The 17,731-nt window shown below is 45.2% G+C and overlaps 1 protein-coding gene across 2 annotated transcripts in view; it reads right to left on the bottom strand.

The window, feature by feature from the left end:
* CHRM2 (cholinergic receptor muscarinic 2) overlaps positions 1-14,620 on the bottom strand; it is an 85,148-nt gene extending 70,528 nt beyond the window's left edge. For both annotated transcript variants that reach the window (XR_004061198.1, XM_030960794.1), the window contains exon 1: positions 14,287-14,620. The gene's annotated coding sequence lies outside the window, so the exon portion shown is untranslated. The remainder of the gene's footprint in view (positions 1-14,286) is intronic.
* Positions 14,621-17,731: the final 3,111 nt, after the last annotated feature.

The raw sequence follows: 17,731 nt of genomic DNA, 5'->3' as shown, positions 1-17,731 counted from the left end.
CCACTAGTAATTTTAATCATACTTGAGAGTGATGTCTATTTGCACATGATTGAGCAATACTTCTTAAAAACGCATTACATTGCTTAGTTCAGCAACTGTCTATATTCTGCTGCTTAACAGTAAGAAAGTCACTGAGCAAAATATACTTTGCAAACATTTCCAAATGTGCTGCCCTGTATTTTCAGCATGTGTGAACAGGTTTTCTGTGTAAAAGAGGAGATGCTAACAAATGTGGGTGAAAAGCTAATGAAAGATTTTGCAGTCTTTGCTGAGACTAGATACTATTTCATTCCTTTAGTATTTTGTGCCAGATCCAGGGACTATCACTCACAGTATGGAGCAGTTGATGTGACAAACATTTCTGGGTTGTTTGTTCACTGGTGAAATACTACCCAAAGCAAATAAAAGAGCAGTTGCCTCAATCCTAAAGTGAGCTGAAGAGACAGCAGGTGGTATAAAAAAAGGCAGTGATAAAGCAGCAGAAATGTCATAAGACAGAAATCCCTTTGCTTGCTGAGCAAGCTTTTGCAAAGTTTTCAAGAAAGGGGATGATGGAGCAGCCAGTGCTGAAGTGAAGGAGACCATGAGACAAAAAATAACTCCCCAAGCCAAGTCTATTTTAAGATCACACATTTTCCCTGGGACACACGTGGCCAACCAGGTTTGCACTTTTGGAGTGGACTGAACTCTGTGCCACTTCCAGGATGGAGGAGATGCAGCAGAGTTTCTGTCTTGTGTGGAAGCAGTCCTGGTGTACTCAAGGAAAATGTGCCCAAAGGGAGTTTCTACTACCACGCACAGTGTAGACCTGCAGTTTATTATATCTTTAAAGGCACTTGCCTTTAAAAAGACAAGTGGATGATGCAGAATAATGCCAAACCATCACAGATCAGTGTTATGTTCGCAGGTATTGAACCAAAAGATGCTCCTGCAAGATGTGATCAAGAACAGGCTTAGGTATGGAGTATGATTTGCTGATGTGGGGAAAGGAACAATAAGCACAATCCCTGCTAAACAGCCCATGCCTTTGGTTTTGTCCTTTCTCTAAGATATTTCTGGTTTGCCATCTCTCCCTTCAGCTGTGCTGCTCTGGAGCCCTTCCTAGAGCAAAAGGGAGCAGCTCTTGTCCAGCCTGTCCAGAGCACCTTCAGCTCCTGCCTACAGATATCAGGCCATGCATTTAGAGGTGGGAAGCTGGTTCACATGAGTTAAGTGAGCAGTCACACACAAAAAGTACCAAGTTCTCAATACTGAATGTGAAAAGCTTTAAAGAATCTCTTGGCCTTGACATAAGAATTGAAACTATTAATCAGACTGTGAAGCTTAGCCAGCACACTTGCAGATGTACAATTTAAAATATAGGGGGGAAATATCCAGTGGACAAATTAATGACAATTAACAGATTGTTCAGCATAGGTCATTTTATTTTCAGTGATCTGAAAGCAAAAGAAAGCATCAGCTGTCTGATGAGACCGGCGACTGATGAGACCCAGACTGAGGGGATGTCTGTGCTCAGAAAAGCCCATCCTCACACAGCCCTCTTGGAGGCTATTGGGAAGACACAATTTTTTTCACAAGCCTAACAACTTTTTGTGTCCTGCCCTATCTTTCTTAGGGCAGGACACAAAAAGAGGGCAGAGATGACAGCCAGACAACCCCACAGAAGGGACAGACTGCAAACTGCTCAGGAGAGACGTGCTCCTGCAGTGAATGTGCAAGACCAGGAAAATCAGTAGCTCTGTGTGTGAATGGGGCTGGATAGGTGATCATAACTCATTGACTCAAAGACTCAAACAGCAGACAATGTCATTTTGTGACTGACAAGGCTGTGTCTTTGAAAAGAGTGATGAGACCTGCACGTTGGAAGGAAGAGGAGTATGGAGGGTGGTGGAGTAAAAAGGAAACTGAACTGAAGAGTTCTCTGTTTTCAACCTGCTGGATGAAGACCAAAGAGATAAAGTTTCCTCTCTCTTCTCCCAATCTAAAATAGAGCACTGCATTCCATATAATAATAAATCTTTAACTTGTTTTTGTAAAAATGCTGCTCTCTTTGGTTAGATGTTTAATTAGAGTAATAATAGATTATTCAAAATAAACATGGGACAGCTTTGACAAAATCTCTCCTTTTAAAAAACATAAAGGAAGGAAGTATTTGATTTTCAGATTATTTCTCCAATTAATCCTTTCATTCCTCACTGTGGAAGATAGCATAATCATCTATGTATAAATAGTGATAAGAGCAACTTCTTGTACTCCATTGTGGAGAATATGGAGAGGTTCTTATAGAGTTTTTTGTTTTTCTTTTGCCTTTGAGGGACTGTAGGTAGTCATTTCAGCAAGAAGCAAGAGAAAAAAAATATAGGTATTGTACCAAATCCCAGGTATTCCTGAGCTGAGGGAGCTGGTTCTGCTCCTGCACCATTCAGCCTGCAGGACTGCACCCTAGCCCAAATGACAATTTCCTACAGGAACACAAATAGCTCTGTCATTGTTTTGTTAATTTACTTGAGAATGCTTATCTAAGCAAAGATCATCTCTCATTTTCCTCATGTGCAATTCAATTCAGAGTTCAAGGAATGGTGGGAGATCAGACAGCACGCAGTCCTCCTCCCTTTTCCCTGGTGAGACATGCCCACCACCTTAAAGCAAAGACAGTGATGTTCTCACTTTCTGGCTAATCGATTCCACCTCTAAAAAGGACTGACATCTTAGCAGCGCTGAGGGGTAGCTGGAAACACACCTTGGCTCCTACCAGAGCAAAGCGCATCTGAGCACTCTGAGGCGCTGTCTTCCTTTAGCACCTCTCCTCTGCTTTCATGCCTGCCTGATAAACACCCACCGAGCCCCAGCTTGTCCAGCGCTGGTGTCAGAGAGAACGTGCTGCCAGCTGACAGGGCTGCATCAGGCTCCGGCTGAGGCTGCACTCCGAGCACCCAGGGCGGCTCACTGCAGAGCAGCAAGAGCTCTGGCACTCAGCACACACACTGATCCTCTCACATCGTGGCAGGGAACACAGGCTGAGCAAGACACAGCAGCCTTTAAAATCCCTGTGTCTGTGCTCACTCGGTGATGCTGGGTGCCCTTTCAGTGTCCAGGATGCTGTGAAAGCAGCTGGGCTGTGCACAGCCTGAATCCCCCCCAAAGCCCACCTGTGGCTGACCATTGCAGCAAAGAAGAGCAGGTTAAAGAAGACTGGGGGAGAGAGTTGGCATGACGACCACAGGAGGCTTCTAGGTGGCCTCTACAAGAACTAATCATTACCCAGGAAAGGGTGATAATTACTCCTTAACGCTGCAGTGCAGGAACTGGCTTCATGGCAGAGCACAGGAGGTTGAAGAGATGAGGGTGTTAGTACAAAAAAATATGTTGCTGTGATCCCTAACAATGAGGAATTAGTAGACCTTCAAAATAAGCTAGTGATTCCTCTTGTTTAGTAATCATCTCTATGTGTTCAGCTGCAAAAAAATGTCTTCTTTTCTGGTTGTTGTGCTTTTAATTTTGTTCCTTTGTTTAAGAAGCAATAATTTACAATGAATAAAATGTTGATCTGGAGCTATTCGTGTGAAATAAATAAATTATTAAAGAAAAAAAGAGTGAGAGCTCTCCTGGGCTTTTTTTTCCTTGTTCTTTTTGTTGTATTGCATTAACACCACTGCCAGAGGGTTAAGAAATAGGTTTAACCACAGCTTCCTCATGCCTTGATGGAAAAGGCTGAAGACCTTTTTGTTTGTTCCATCTACTAAAACTGAATGAAAGTTAAATTGAGAACTTTTCACCTGCTAAGCTGTGCAATCAGAAGTCTCTGAGCCTCCCAGCTGACTCAACCTGAACATAGCATCCAAAGAATATCAGGAAATGCAGAGGTTGCATTTTTCCTTTGCTGTAGGTATTTGTTATGCTGTTGTCCTTAGCACAAAATCAAGGCACCTTCAGCTGCTCCTGTTCACTGACCTGCAAGGAGGAAACTTGATGTTCCCACTCTTAAACAGTGGAGAAAGGAAAGGTGCAGGGAGGGCAAGGGGCTCATTCTCATTCAAGTCATAGCATCACAGAACATGCTGATGGCCAAAAGATCCCCCTTGAGAGAGAAGCCCAGCCTGCCTGTGCCCCAGGAAAAGGTGATTCAGACAGTCTGCAGTGGGACTGAGTCTTTAGAAACTGCATTTTTTGTCCACAGCAGCCAGAGCCAATGACTCTCCCTGAAGAGCAGCACATTTGATATCTGGTCTGCCACTGCATCCCCAAAGTGGGTAAATCCTGCTGCTGCTGCTTTGTGGGGCTAAGTGCTTTCTCTCTGCAGCTTTGCACCTGCCTTTCCCTCAGGGCTGCTTTCCAAAGTGTCTTGTGGTAGTTTTAGTTTTAGAACCTGGCCAAGAAGGACAAAAAGTTTCTGGTGAGCAGAGAGAGTAAAGCAGGCTGAGCATTGTCCAAAGAAGAGGGCTCACCTGATGATTCTGGCTACAAAAGCAACTCTCCCTAAGCCAGAGCTCCCACATTTCTCTCTCAGAAGTGTTTGGCAGCAAAGGGAACAGGCACACAGTGGTACCACCACCCCAGCATAAACTGGGATACCATCCCATGTGTATCTGCCTGTGCCAGCAGCACCAGGGCTCAGTGGAAAGGCTCTTATTCTCCAAAGGCCCATGCTGTTAGATAATTTGCAGATGGAATAAAAAGCAACTGAATATTTGAAAGATAATATATCATTCATTTCTTTCTATGGATGCCCAAATTTAGGTATGTTCAAGGGCAGGTTTAGTGCTGACTGTTCCAGAAATGCTGCCAAACACTTTAAAAATCTAAACAGGAAGAGCAGACAAAGCTTGTGAGAATGAAAATGTTATTTTATACTATTTCCATGTTAGAAGCTGAGGTACAGGAGGTTACTGAGCTTGTCCAAGGCCATGTGAGCAATCTGTGGTGAAACCAGGAGCTCAGCCTTTGTCACTACTTTCTGAAAGTACTAACAAGAAATGACTCCTCCTCTTTTTAGCTATGTGTCATTTCCACACCCTACTTTGATTTTTAAGATGAATTGAAGACAATAATGTGGAATGTTAATTGTCAAATCTGTCATTCAGAAAGGATGGCAGTGCCTGACTTACCTGGGCTTTTTTAAACCTGATATTTTGCATTTCCCTGTGCTTCAAAGTAGGACATAAACAGTCTCACTCTTTGCTAAAGAAAGAGAGAGAGATAGTTACAGGCTTTCTTCAGACAAAACATAACAAAAGCTTTTGTTCATCTTCTTCCTTTTTTCTTTCCTTACTTTTTTTTTCCAATTGTGTACTTTTGCGATTTTTCCCCTTTACTGAAGCACATAGCAAAATAATTAATAACAGTAGGATATTTCTTGCAGGAAACTGCTTCTGATGTAGAAACCTTTCAGTAAAAATCCCTACATTTACTCTCAGTGGATCAGATTGTGGAAATGACTAGCAGACATCAAACAGATGTTTTTAATGAGAATTTAACAGTGAGACCTTCATGTATTCTTTCCTTCTAGTGGCAGTTAAGTGTGCTGGCTATCACAAATGTCACAAGCAGAAGGGTAACTTGTTTTACCTTCCTTCTTCTCCACTTTCCTCATATTTAAGAGCCTTCTGTGTTTGGCTAAAGGAAGAAGCCTCACAACCAAGATTCCCTGTTTAAATTCTCAGTGCTAGGGCTCAAGGTCATACTGAGAAGGCATGACATTGCCAGGTTAAATATAGCACTTTCTTTGGTGGTGGCCTCTCCTTTCATGTCACTCATGCTCTGACAGCTTTCATCAGCTGAATATACACTGCTGGAAAAGTGAAATTAGTGTTGGTGAAAGAGGCCAGTAATGGATCAGGGGATCAGTTTGAGCATGGAAAAGCAACAGCAGAGAAAACATCTCTCTTTTACTTCTCACCAAGGTCTGGAGCAGTTGCAGCTTCAGTACCTTTTTGTTTGGGGGACACTGAACATTTTAGCTTATCCTCCTTTACTGAACAGAAACTTTCCTGAACAGAAACTTTCCCAGTAAGCAACTCCTGAAGGTTCAATTTTCCAACACTCCGGTGCAAAGAAAAACCTTGTGTATGGAGTCTGTCTGTTCCTTTTTTTCCATTTGGCAGCGCCACAGCTGAACTTCACTATCTGACAATCTGCGGGAAGCAAATTCCTACAACACTGTCATGGGACCAGGAGGAATTATTGTCCCTGCCTCAGGATGCCAAGCCAAAGCCTACCCAAAGTAACAAGAGTTGGTCTCTGACCTCAGCAGGCTTTGTGTCAGGCCACAGGAATGTGTCAAAAACCACGCAGCAGGTGGGTGGCATGGTCAGGAGCTTATCTGTGATCAACTTGGTCTCAGTCCAGTGTGCTAAGTGAAAAAATATCCTCTCTGCTTCAAGCCTGATGCTTGCACAAAGCACTAGCACCTTTATTCCAGGAAATGTCTGGGGTATTCAAAGGGTTGCTCTGGAGAGAGATCAAATAGGTATGAAAGTCTGATAAAATAGTAACCATCAGTGAGTTCACCCACCTGTGTGTTGGTAAGTCAACTGGTACGAACAGATCAAAAAACCCATCAATTCCTGAGTGATTTCTAGAATAAGTGGAGAACATAAGAGCAGGCGGTCTTAACTAAATAGCTGAAGACGTGAAACAGTCAAAACATTGAAAAATAATAAACTTATCACTGCATTGAGAGCGCAAGACAAACTGCTTATAATTAGGGAACTGCTTAAAAAGTACTGAAGGCAGAAATAAATGAAATTAAAAATAAAAACAAAACCCCAAAGAATGAAAGAGAAAGTAAAATCCATGGATTCAAAACAACAGACAGTTTCTGATTGAGGTCATGCGGAAAGCAAACTGGAAGGCAAGAGAGGAAAAAAGTTATTGTGAAATGTGAAGGTCCAAGAAGTTGCTTGAGCCAAGCAACCACGTTTGTGGAAATGACACTTCATGTCTGGTGAAGCCCATGGCTAAGGGAGGGAGTTAAAATAAAACACAAACAAAATGTCAGCTGCAAATCAAAAGGACCGAGGATGCACAAATTGACAAGAGCTGGTGGGGGTGTGTGCAGAGAGGGGAACTGCAGGACATTTCTCAAAGCTCTTAAATTCAGCCAGTTCAGGAGGGAACCAGTGGGATCTGCTGCACATCAAGGGACTATTTGGAATAATTCATGAGGAAAAGGACTTTGCAGAGGTACTGAATTATTTTGTTTGGATAAATCTTCTCTGCAAATGATGCTGTGCTGGTATCCATGTTAGACCTATTTTTTTTCCAAGACAAGAAAGCACATGAGCTGTCACAACATGAAACTCTGAAAGGGGAATCATTGGAACAAACTGATAAACTAAACAGCAGCATATCAAAAGGACCTAATGGCTATATATGCAAGGGTTTGGAAAGCATTTGAAATTGAAGTGGCTGCTGATAGCAAAAATATGCAAGTTGTTGCTAGAGTCAGATACGCTGCAGAAGGACAGGAGGGCAGCAACAAGAATTCCTATCTTTAGGACAGCCACAAGATTAATCTTAGGTATTATACACTGAAAAGCCTCATTCTACTTCCACCTTAATTGATTGAAACTAACAAAAACTAGATTTACATATAGGAGAGGATAAAAAAGAATAATAGATTTTAAAAAAAAAATGTTGTCTGATATACGTTCTTTGAAGCATCAAGTTAAAAGACCAAGAAGACCAACCTGACAAGTCTACATATATAGGTATTTTTATATTGCATTAAATTCTTTGACAGATTTAAGTTGTGATAGAATAGGTAAATTATTATTACAAGCTGGAAGATGGTTAAGAAAGAGAAAACAGAAGCTACACATGAATGATCATTTTTCACAGCAAAATATTAACAGTCGGGTTGTCCAAGAACTTAGAACTTCTTTACTGAAATTATTGCTCTTAAAAAAAAGACAATAAGGATTAAAGTATTTCATAGTATGTTAATTAAGTTGGGAGAACCTAGCATTTGGGTAGTTAATGGAAAATAATATTGGCTGAGGCATAACAGTTGCAGATAGAGTGAAATATTTGGAAGCCTTTCTGGATTCTAAGCCAGCTGTGGCCACTCATTATGGCATTACAGTGAACAACCCTACTCTGCTCTATTACAGCAGCAGTCAGAAAAAAAAATCAAGCCAAACAGACAAACCAAAACTTTAATTATCATGGGAGGAGTAAGAGATGTTAAATTGGAAATTACTTTTTTTTTCTTTTCTTCTCTCATAGGGGATTAAATGAGTGACACCTATACAATGAACTGGCTGCTCCAGGTGGTCTTTCCATTTAATATAACAGAGAGGTATCAATAACACTGAAAGACAACCAATTTAAATAGATCAAAGGTTGTCTGGAATATGATTTTCCAGACAAAATGTTTAATTAACCTACTGAATTCCCTGCTACATGCTATCACTAAGGTGCTGAACTCACTGGGAGGCAAAACTGGATTAGTTGCTTATCTGGACAGTACATCTGCAGTTTGTCTAAAATCTCTAGAGGTCAGTTTATCTAAAATCTCAAGAGGTTTCCACCTGGGGAGGGAGGTGAGTAGATCTTTTTGTCATTTGGAAAAGATCTCTGGGTAGAGAGCAAACCCAAGCTGATGGGTATAAAAACCTTTTACCTGAGGGCAGTGCAGATATCTAGGGCAGTATTCACTACACCTGCCTTTTTGGTAACCAGCATTGATCAAAATACTCTACAGGATGAGACAAAACACCTGTCTGATCCAATGCTGTAATCATTATGTTCTAATGCTCTGTAAGTGGATGGCTGATGCCTTTTTGAATAGGAAAATAATGAGCAATGAGAACAAATAACAAATTCTCTTAATTATTCATGCTAACATTCATGAAACTTTTGAAATGTGTGAATATTTTCATGAATAAATCATTGGTCAGTGGCTTGCTTTAAAGGATTTCAGAAATAATAGCAGAATAATCTTGTTGCCATTACTCATGAACAAAGTTATGAATAATTTTCAATATATCACTGCTCTGTTTTCTAATTGACTGAGCATGAGACAGATGAGTTTGAAATAGACATCAGTAATTCATCGCAAAGCTGAGAGAAAATTTCTCAGGAATCTAAAAATGCGATGGTCTACATCAGAAACTTATTTTTTCCCCATGTATCATTCTTGCTAATTTTTGTTTCTCATGAGGTGGAACAGATTACAAAAGAAAAGGATCTAATCTTCATGTTTGTTTGAAGATCATCCTATCTGCACAGAACTAAAGAGATCTTTATATATTCAGGCTACCTGAAAATCCTGCGCCAGAGAAATCACTAAGCAAGAAAATTCTTTTAAATCACTAGGTTTATTTTATCACCTTGGTTTCCAACAGTGATTTTGACAATGATTCAGAAGAAAGACCAATGGAGATATTTTTGTTTCATTATAACTCTCTCAAAAAAGCCAAAAAACCCCAAAAAAACCAAACACCAAACCGTAAAACACAAGCAACCAAAAACCTAAGAAAACACACACATGGCCACATTTTAGTCAGAGATTTTCTAAGAGCTTGAGGGAAATCCCGGGAAATGCTGATTTACAGAATTTCTCGCCTATTTATGTTGTGGCTTCTCACAGAGATCTTTATTGCCATCACTGCAAGAGGTGCCCTGTGCTATTCCCTATGGCCATTATCACATTGCATTTCCCTTTCAGCAGAGGCTGATGAAACAGAGCTGTTCCATGAGCAGTTGTCAAAACACTGGCATATTCTAATTACAATACTTGCTATGTTTCTTTGATAGTCAAATTTTGAGCTCAATTGCACCAGAATAAAGCAGACGCAATTAAAATCACTGGAGGCACCCCCGATTTGTAAAGAATGTAATTAAGATCAAAATCTAGCCCATGGAGTCTCAAGAAATACTGGAGTGACAGGAATCAAAGAATCACCTTGTCAAACAAAAAACATGCAGAAGACCCTGAGCAAAGCAGCTGGCCCTAAATGTGGTTTCATTTAACCTGTATCATATCCTTAACAACAAATACATGAGGCACGTGGACTACTGAAATCCCATTGCATGTCTTACCTGCACTGGCAAGCATTCTCCAGGAAGTACTTGATGGAAATGGCATGAAACTCACTTCACCCTATCCTATCCTCCTGGAACTTCAAATTGTGCTATATGAGAGATATTCTTTGGAAGATCTGCTGATATATAACCCTTCCTATGGGGAATAGATGATATTAGACATAGGTAATAATATAGATTATAAGGTAGGACAGGCAGTCCAAAACAACAGGCAGCTCCACAGCCTAAAGCATTTTTATATATCAGCAAGCTCAGGGTGTGTGGGAAAAGGAGGCAGCCCTTTAATGCAACTTCAGGAGTGGTCTCAACTTTTAATTCTGCCCACTTCAATCAGGGAAGTGTAGGAAGGCGGTGGGATAAGTCAGCAAGGGATCCCTCCTCGATTTAATGTGGAGAGCTGGGGAATGCAATCTGCTAGGCACAGGTGTTTGGCAGTCAGCTGGTGGGATGTGGACAAGCAAGTAGGGAACTGTATTTTTTGGACAGCTCTGACATAGGAAAAGCAGTAGAGACCTTGGCAAAACTGAAAGCTACCTTTGCCAAAATACAGAAACTGGAAAAGATGGGTAGGTGGTGTGCGTGGAGTCTCGTTTAGCCACAGGAGTTGTCAGTGCTTGGCTCTTTCTGCAGCCTGGTTCTTGGAGATGGGAATCTCTAAGATGGGTCTAACAGGGCTTGAAATGCAACCACACAATTTAATGCTACCATACATTAAATACCAGCATGCAATTTAAGCTTTTTAAAATTTAAGGCTACAAGTATTTGTGGAAAAGTTATCCCTGTCAATCATATGAGCTGTATCTAAACCCCTTCGGCTTCCCTTAGCCTGATTATTGTTGCCTATCCCATCCACCCACCTAAACAGCCAGTAGAAGGTCAGGGCAGCAGTTTCACAAGTGAGTAATCCTCTTCTGCGCCCTCAAATCTCACAGAATTAGCTGAGAGTTGCTTCAAGCTGTGAAGCTCGAAGCCAGAGAGATCCAACATTTCCAAAAAAAATGGTCAGACATAGTCTGAGCTTCCCAGCTTCCATTTCTTCCCACTTTTTACTCCACAGTTCAACCCACCCAAGCCATAATCTCCGAGTGACCAAACCAGGATCAGTTGAATCAACTGAGCATTAGCTGCCCTTTTTTTTCAGCTTGGGATTTAGAAGGGGGAAGATCTGACTGGCAAGAGACACTGGGAAGAATGGAAACATGTCCTTTTCTCACACCACTTGCTTGTCTCCCTGTGCTGTGGTTGGCTATGAAGCCTCACATTCCTTGGTCCAGGGGATGCTCCTCCTCGCCTGCGTCTGGCACTAGAGGGCGCGGGGATCCGGGCTCCGGGATGGAAAGAAAACTCTCCGCGGCTCCCTACTTCGCCTTAAACTGAACTCAACTTTCAAAGAGGTCTCGATTTCACAGAAAGGGAACTGGCTTCATTATTACTGGCTTGTCTGAGTTCCCCGTGCTGCATTGCTATGGAAACAGGACCAGAAAATACATCTTTTGCATGTAGGTCATGATATTAGTGGAGAAGGGAAAGCTGGGTGAACGGGTGAGTGGGTTACAGGAGTGAAGTGGGACAGAGCAACCTCCTGGGATTGTATTAACAATAGTGAGGGATTTCATAGTAGGTGTCCTCAAAAGACTTTTGAATGAGACACCAAACGGGCTGCAAGCATATTGAGTAGCTGAGAACCATGACAGACACACGGGGATTCAGCCCAGAGGTGACAACCAAAGTGGCAGAGGGCACTGGGCTGAACACCTAGTAGGGGAAAAAAAAAAATGTTTATAGATTCTGGTTTTAACTGACAGCCTCTGTTTCTTCCTTGCAGTGTCTGTGTCTCCATCCTGGATGTTGACAGAGCACAGCCAGACAGCTGTGCCTTCCATCTCCTCAGGACATTCTTGATCACACTTGGTCCAGGTCTCCCTGAGCTCTGCCCAGACGCAGAGTTACAACCATTAGGGCAGAGGATACTACTCAAAATCCTGGGTTTGGATGGGAGAAAAGCATGACCTCTCCTTTTTATCATTTTGCCCTCCACCAGAACAAGTTGGGGACATCCTAGACCCCCCCTCCCCATATACTGTGCCTTGTTCCCAAGTTGGAGTACAATGCAGAAATCAGGGTGCTGAGGGAGGGAATGGAGAGGGCAGCTCAGCAGGGCACAACAAACCAGTGAGATTACTGCACTTCTCACTCTCCTGGCGCAAAACCAAAGAGTCCAGGCTCCTGCAGAGGGGAAGTTCAACCAAACTTACACTCCAAGAGATCCTAAAGGAAGGAGGAAGTGTATTCTGTGTAGCTTAGAGAGGTTTATAGATGAATCACCAAGAGCAGCTGGTGTCATAAACCACACAATCAAAGCCGGTGTGTGTTCAGACAGGGGTTGTGATTGCAAGTGATGCAATACCATAAAGGCAGACAGCATGCATACTTCTGCTCTCCTGTATTAACCTTCCTTATCCTTTTTTATAGTTTGTGGATTTGCTTTATCCCCCAAATAGCTGCAAGAACAGGCTGTCAAGCAGAGGTTAGACCATCTCTTTTTTTATCCTTGCCTTTTTCCTTCTGCAAAGAGAATATCTTCCTTAAGGGACAAGGACAAGCCAATGTGCCAACACACTGGTTGACATATAAAAATGGGAATAGCTGTCATTCTGGCTAGATTTGCAACATGAATTTCCAGCTGGAAATAAAGCCATCTCCTTGCCCTGGGAGGAACTTTAGCAAATCAAAACAGTAAGAATAAACAATCTTACAGGGGATGGGAGGAATCGTCCCTTGTTCTTCACCCAGCAAAGGGATGAGGACTCACCCATGGGCTGCTGGGGATGAGTTACAAGCCCCTGGAGCTGGCAGCAGGCACAACAGTTCTCCAGGAGCACCTGGCATCAGGGCCCTGGGGCTGGGCTGCCCTACAGGGGAGAGCAGAGGAGCTCCCAGCCCGCCTTTCCCCACCACCCTGGTGCTGGGGCAGCCGCCAAACCCTCCACGGGGCAGCCTGGTGGGAAGGCACAGAGCCAGGAGAAATGCCCTAGCTGGAGGCATAGCCAGAATCAGCGTTAGCCTGAGAAGAAGCAGAAAGCACTTTGTCCCTTCAGAGCCCCTGATATAGCTTTATTGTGGGGCTGCACCAGCACCTCGATGCCCCAGGGCTGTTTCTGGGAGGAAATTTTTCTCCCACAGCTAGATCTGAGTTCCCTCTCAGTGTCAGCTCGCTTCTTCTGGCCCTAAGCACCCCATGGTGGTGAACGGGCGAAAGGAACGGGAGCCCGGAGGCACCGCCGGACCGGGACAGAGGGACGAGCCGGGGCCGGAGCATCCTCTCCCGCATCACCCGGCTTCGTGCTCCGCGGAGAGAAGCCCAGGGCGAGGATGCGGGGAAGCGGGGCCGGAAATGAGCCGGGGAAAGCCCGGACCCTCCCCACCTCCGTGCCCGCTCCCCTCCCCGAGCAGGACATGGGAGATGAGGCAGCGGCAGCCGCTCCCGGGCACAGCGGGGATTTTGGGGGCGAGGGACGCGCTGGCACAGCGGCAGCTCCCTCCCGGCACCCCGCATCCCTCCTGGTCCCGCAGCGCAGGGATCCCGATCCCGATCCCGCCCGCCCCGTCCCGCCCGGCAGCGAGCGCGCACCGCGGGCACGCTCCGCTCCCCGGGGACGGCTCCGCTCCCGCTCCCGGTGACATTTTGCAGGAGTCGACAAACATGTCACACAGCGGGATTTGGGAGCGGTAGCCCAGCAGATGAACCTGTGTCGGAATGTAGCTTCTGTGATAAAACCCCCCGTGTATAGCGTTTGAAAAATGTGAAGGTTTCTCTAAATCAGGCTACTGTGTCTCCCTCGCTGTACCATGATAATAAGCTCGGTTCTTGGATTAATATCGCAACTGAAACTCGACAGACAAGGGCTCTGTGCTGGGGACAATCGCTTTCCCTAATCTCCTCCCGCTGCTTTTCACCGCTGGCCCGCTCAGCTGTGACCCATTCAGCAAAAGTTTCCCTATGGTCTGTTCTGTTTCTTCTGCCAGGAAGCAAAAGCTCGTTTCTTAGACATTATTTCCTTGGCGGGAGCTTTCCTATGACAGCAGCGGATGAAATCCTAGGTGCGGCGAAGAAGGGGCGGAGGGTAGAGGACGCGAAAGAAAAGCCAAGAGGAAAAAAAACACAAAAAAAAGAAGATGGAAAGAAAAAAAGAAAAAAAGAGAGAGAGGAAACGTCAGTAAAAAGCAAAGCTTTCCTACCTGTGATCCAATTAGCAGAAGTTGCATCTCATCCCGCTGCAAGCGGCTCTCTGGAGCGGCGGCGGCAGAGGCATGCGGGCTGCGCGCCGTCAGCGCCCGCAGCCAGCGGCTTTATCTTCCTCTTCCATATCTTCCACCAGGAGCGAGGGGGGTTGGGCTGGGGGAAATACAGATCGCTCGGAACCGTGATAGTGCGGGGAAAGAATAACAGGTTGGGAGCTTTAAACCAGAGGTGGCATTGTCCGGGCTGATGGAGTTTTTGTCTCTCGCTCCCTCTCGCCCTCCCACACCCACAGGCACACACATATACACGCACACGCTCAGGAGTCGCTGCTTCAGTTCAGCCAAGATGAGCTTTAAAAAAAAAAAAAATAATAAAAAAAAACCTAACAAAAAACCAGAGCAATAGTGCTATCGAACCTGACTTAAAGGTTTAGACAAAACTGAGTAGTTAAAAACAGGTGAAGCCGGGACTCGTGAGTGAGCCGGTGATAATTTACACTTCCCCCGAGCTGGTGGGGAAGTGAGGGTGAGCTGCCGCCCTGGCTGGGCGGGCGGCGAGCGAGGGAAGCTGTGCCTAGGTGAGCATCTCGGGTGGATGTCCTTGCCGGGTGCCGCGGCTGTGGGGCCGCTCGCTGCCCGCCCGGAGGGTGTGCGGGGGCGTGTGATGTGTGCGAGCGCCAAGTGGGCTCGATTAGCTGCAATGGGAAGGCAATTTCTGCAGAGAACATTTACAGTTTTCTTTCAATATGACAGGATTAGTTGCTGTTGAAGGCTCTCCTCCAATAAGATCGCACTGCTCTCTGATTTGGTGGCTTTGCTGAATAGAAATTACTGGTTCTTGTTATCTCTCAACACACTCTCCTGTCTTCCTCATCAGGCACTCCCCTCTTTCTCATGACAAGTCTTTATCTACAATTTGCACTCAGAACCACTTTTTTTTGGGGTTTTTTTTTCAATTACCTTCTCCCCATCTTTCCCTGCAATACTGTCCTCTTTATTTCTGATTATTTTTTCTTTTATTCTTTTTTTATTTTTTTCAACTCCTTGATATCTGTAAGTGTAAAAGCAACGTATAGGAGGAAAAAGAGTGAAAGGGATCTTGCTTTTAGATTATTGCAGTCATCGGAGGCTCCACACATTGTGGAAAAATGTTGTTACACAAAATCCAGTTCAGTTTCTTAAACTGATTGTTGTTCTGAAATTTTCATGGAGAGATGCTTCCTTTGCACAATGACAAATAAATTAGGGAAAACAGATACATTCTGAGAGCAAGAGTTAATTCTCACAGGGTGTAAAGAATTCCTCTTTAACTAACAGTCACTAGGCTAAGAAGTATTCATTTTGTATAAGAAAACTTGCCACTTCTGTGGATGTAATCTAGATATAAAAATCTTTAGGTTTTCTTTGTTTTTATTTGCCTCTCTCCTGGACCAGAACTGATTTGCGGTCTGAAGTCTGCTTTTTCCCTTGGGATAGGGCTGTCGGAGTGGGAAGCAGGAGAGCGTAACCCATCTCATCTATTGTCCAAAGAATAGCAGGGGGGAAGTGCTAAGTGCAGGAAAGAGAAGTGGACTTTATGAAGGCAATCCAGGCTTTTGGCTGCTGCCTCTCCTGCCCCATCTCTTGTCTTGAAAGGCTGAAGAAGCTACAGCCCAAGCACTCCCCTCCTCTCCAGTCCAACTTCTACTCCTCCAAATATTTCTTGGCCTGAGATTGCTGCAGGAAGAGAGCTGTCTACACGACTCACATACATGTAGCTGTTGCTCCTGGAAGGGTCGTAGGGGTGGATTTACCCCAAAAAGGGTGATGTGCCTTCAGGGTAGGGCTGCTGCCTGGAAGGGCTCAAAGCCAGGCTGGATGGGTCTTCGACAACCTGATCTAGTGGAAGATGTCCCTGCCCATGGCAGTGGGGTTGGAACTAAATGATCTTTTATGTTCCTTACTACTAGCTAATTTGGAGATGGGGAGCTCTGAAGTTTGGAGGTACTCGTGTTATACAGGTACAGGGTAGGTACAGTAAACAAGGCTGTGTTTCTCTACCTGAAAGCACTTGCACATGATTTAAGGGCTGGATTACTTATAGCTGTTCAGGAAAATCAAGGCACCTGGGACCTGACTTCTGCCCCTCGTTTTCTCAGCTTTCACGGAAAATTTTGCCTGGACTTCACAGCAGAGTTGGAAGACACCTATCCAAGCACTCGGACGATATTTATAGTGGATATTTGGTATTGGATATTTGATTTTGCTATTTGGAGGCGGGAAGCATGCCATAAGCACGCCACAGCCCCATGGGATTGATTGCTCCCTTCACTTCAAGTGCCAGGGCAGGGACAGCCACCTCCACAGTCTGGACACCCCTTCCTTCGCCAGACAGACCCTCAGCCCCAGCCGCCCCTGCACCTCCCACGGCTTGTCTCTGAGCCCTTGGCACTTAACACACTTCAACATTCACTAATCAGGATGATCAGCAGCCTCAGAAGTCACAACGCCTGCTTCTTCTTCCCCTTATTATTATCATTATTGTTATTCTTTCCCTCCCAGCGAGTGTTTGATTGTGCACGTTGATTTCTGGAGATTTAATTAAGAGTTCAGCGGCTGCGAGCACGGCTCAGCCCTTCCCACAGCGGCGAGCAGGGAGCGGGTGGCGTGCCTGCCCTGGGATGACCCCGGCGGTCTCGGGGACTCCCCGGGCTGGCTCTCTGCGCTGCAGAACAGGACAGAGGTGCGGGGATGGCTCCCAGCAGCACGGCTGGAGTGAAGGCGGGAGGTGGCCGTGCCCAGCTGCAGGGGGCTCCCCAGTGCCGCTGCTCAGCGCCGTGCGGCCGTCACGGACCGCTGCAGGGACATCCCCATTTCACTTCCTCGCAAGGGTGATCTCCCAAGGAAATAAAAGCGCTGTCCTGAAAACCCCTGGCGTGTGACCCTCACCTCCTCCGTGCCTTGTCAGCGGAGATTCCCCCCAGCCACCGACACGCGTGAGAGCAGCGCTGCCCTCCCGAGCCCGGCTCTCAATCAACCTCGGCAGGTACATCGTGGTGGCACCCGGTGACTCCGTGGTAATTGGCACCTTTTAAGTTTGACAGAGCATCCGTCATTACCGGCTCTCCTCTTTGTAGATCTACGTGCTAGACACGCCTCCTGAGGGGGAAAAAAATGCCGCTTCTGAGCTTAAAAGGTTTAAAACACATCTCTCCCCCGATCCCCCTCAGTCCCCAGCCGCTCCAAACGCCCCTCGGCCGCGGGTCCTGCAAGGAGAGGGAGGGCGAGGGAGCCGAGTCATTTACAGTGCTCTAAACCGCGGTGGGGTTAAATTCTTCCTAGAACCACAGAACAAAGCACCCAGCCCTTCGCTGGGAGGAAACAAAAATCAGGCTCGTAAGGAAGCGGGTGTTTGCTCATGCTGAACTTCCCCTCTCCCGCAGAGGGACCGACCGGGAGTCGC

This window comes from Camarhynchus parvulus, chromosome 1A (genome assembly GCF_901933205.1).
Source record: "Camarhynchus parvulus chromosome 1A, STF_HiC, whole genome shotgun sequence".
Taxonomy (NCBI): Eukaryota; Metazoa; Chordata; class Aves; order Passeriformes; family Thraupidae; genus Camarhynchus; species Camarhynchus parvulus.
This window is presented reverse-complemented; position numbering and strand designations above follow the sequence as displayed.